The 2,500-nt window shown below is 39.1% G+C and overlaps 1 protein-coding gene across 1 annotated transcript in view; it reads right to left on the bottom strand.

Annotated features, from left to right (window-relative positions):
• LOC135114631 (transcription factor sma-9-like) overlaps positions 1–899 on the bottom strand; it is a 109,682-nt gene extending 108,783 nt beyond the window's left edge. The window contains exon 1 of the mRNA XM_064030419.1: positions 846–899. The gene's annotated coding sequence lies outside the window, so the exon portion shown is untranslated. The remainder of the gene's footprint in view (positions 1–845) is intronic.
• Between the last annotated feature and the right edge of the window lie 1,601 nt (positions 900–2,500).

Genomic DNA, 2,500 nt, shown 5'->3' on the forward strand with positions numbered 1-2,500 from the left:
ATCAGGAGTCTGGCCAAGGGAACAAAATGACAGAAAAAAAAAAACTAATTTGCCGCTCCCCAAAGCACACAAAAAGAAAGCGAGAGAAAAAAAAAAGTTATCCAATTGTCCAAAAGTTGCCCACAGGTGTCTTGATACTCCTTTTAACTTTCACTTCGATATGCAACAGTTCACAACGCTAAGGCAATGTATGGAGTCTTTATGTGCACGAGAAAGAAATGAAGGGATAGAAAAAAAAAAGTACAGTTTGCAATTTCTAGGCAGTACGATGTTTGCAAGTGACTGTGGAACACGAAAACATATCTTAGAGTGGTTAGTAATTAAAGAGAGATGTGCCAAAGAGCAGTGAGAGGGTTAGCAAGAAGTTTAAGGCGTACAAAGGAGAGAGACAGAGAAAAAGAAAAAAAAAAACAGAAGAAAAGGTAGAATTCTGGGGTCTACCAGAAGAATGAAAAATGAGAATAGGACTACATTTTCAAAAGTGCTAATAATCCAAATTGTTCTGACGCCTTGAATGATGTGGCTTCTCTTCAATCTTGCAAACAAATAGTCCAGTGCAGCTTTATAGTATTGCTCCCAAAAACGACAATGGCAGCATAAAAGAGTCACAGTTCTAATGAAGCGTAAATATGTGGCGGGAGCTTAGCGTACGTACAATTTTGAAAGACATCACTGATACGAAAATGAGGGACCGAGTAGCTGAGCCCTTTCATTACATGTCATTTTATCCCCGCTCAGTAAAATCATGTAGGGTGATTAAAATAAAGTTTCAATGTCATTAGCTACCAAAGGGTTACCGCGTGCTATACTCCTACTAGCAGTCAACAGGTTAAAAAGCCACATACCTGAATTTCTGCCTCAGTCTTCGGCGGCGGAGCACGTGTTCAAAAGCCGTCAGAACTGCTGGAAAAAATAGAAATAAATATATTCAATAAGTATAAGTCAAAAATTTGTGGTAAAATGTTTCGGTCTCTTATCTCTTTTTTTTTTCTTAACAAGCTGTAGCGGGAGTTATTGGAACTTTTAGGTGTGCTTCCATGACTCTATTGATGGTCTGACAGCCACTGCGGGATCAATAGGTAAGCCACCCATGAGAACTTGACGTATCATCTCTGTGACCTTTGAAAACAGACGTAATGACAGATTAAAGCGTCGAGAATAAAGTATAGAACTGCATTTCAAATTACTTTTGCATGACAGGAAGGCGTGCCACTATACAAGACAGCCCACTTATCAGCTACAAGGAAGTGTTCCTGGTGAGTATGAGAGTGAAATGAGGGAATATCTTTGAATGTTTTATCATTTATGTATCACCCGGTAACAAGCATAGACCGTTGCCTGACGATGGCCCGCAAGCGTGGCAGGTGAGGAAAGGCAGGGAAATTAGCGAGAGGGAGGAAAGGAGGTAGCATGGTAACAATTCCTGGCTGCAATCTCTCCTCAGAGAAGGTCATCTTGACAAGTTGTTTAGCGTCATACTATTTACGCATTTATCCAGGATAATAATGAGTCTACATCTTTTTTATAATTATTAACTATAACTATTTTATGCTAACAGCAGCTGATAATTCATCACATGGAAGGTGTTTTACTTCAGTCTCATACAATGAATGTCATGAAAAATCATCCAAATCACCTTCAGTCTTTAACGTCTTGACAGAGCGCCATGTGACGTGTTTGGAGTGCATTGGTGAGGAGTCTCCCTCAGTCAGAAATTATGTCAAGGTATACTTTTCATAAAAGTACCCACATAACATAAATGACTCCCAGTCCCGCGTGTTATAGAGCAAGGAGTGTGGCCAGGTCAGCGACACTAGTCCCGTCCTGGGGTGAGGACGCCCCGCCTTTGCATGATTATTGTTCACATAGAAAAGGAAAAAAAAATATTCTGTCAGAGACGATCTACAGTTTAACAGACTTGCCAGGTAGGTCCATTTTAATCCTTGGCCTTGACTGTTGACTTGTCTTTTAAAGAAATATTTCGTACACAAGTGAAGGCTGAAAGGGGAATGAAAAAAAGAAATGCCTTTATTTTGGATAATGATTAATTCAAACAATACATAATTTCTAGTACTCCCCAAAATTACTTTTTCTGGTACAAAACAGTCCCATATTGAAGACAGATAATTTCAGTTGTGAATCCAGGAATTAGTCTGACATTCTCACACTGGATGACCTTCCCATTACATCTGACATGGCGTTATGATCACCTCGAGTAACGAAATATTGGAAACCTCTGTCTCTTTAAATGCATGCAATCCATCACCTGCTAGAGATGGTAATGAACACTTGCATTATCTGTCATGCTGTAGTGCACTTACACGTATCGAACAGATTTGATTACTTGGTTTCTCATAATGATTCTTTTCCCATTAATGGTGTACAAATCTTGCTACACTATCACAACGCATTAAATGTTTGGAAACTTCAATAGTTCTTGTAACTTTATCAGTGTTTCTGGAGATAACCAAGAGGACAGAAGTGGTAACTGAAAAAAAAG

Source organism: Scylla paramamosain, chromosome 2 (genome assembly GCF_035594125.1).
Source record: "Scylla paramamosain isolate STU-SP2022 chromosome 2, ASM3559412v1, whole genome shotgun sequence".
Lineage (NCBI taxonomy): Eukaryota > Metazoa > Arthropoda > Malacostraca > Decapoda > Portunidae > Scylla > Scylla paramamosain.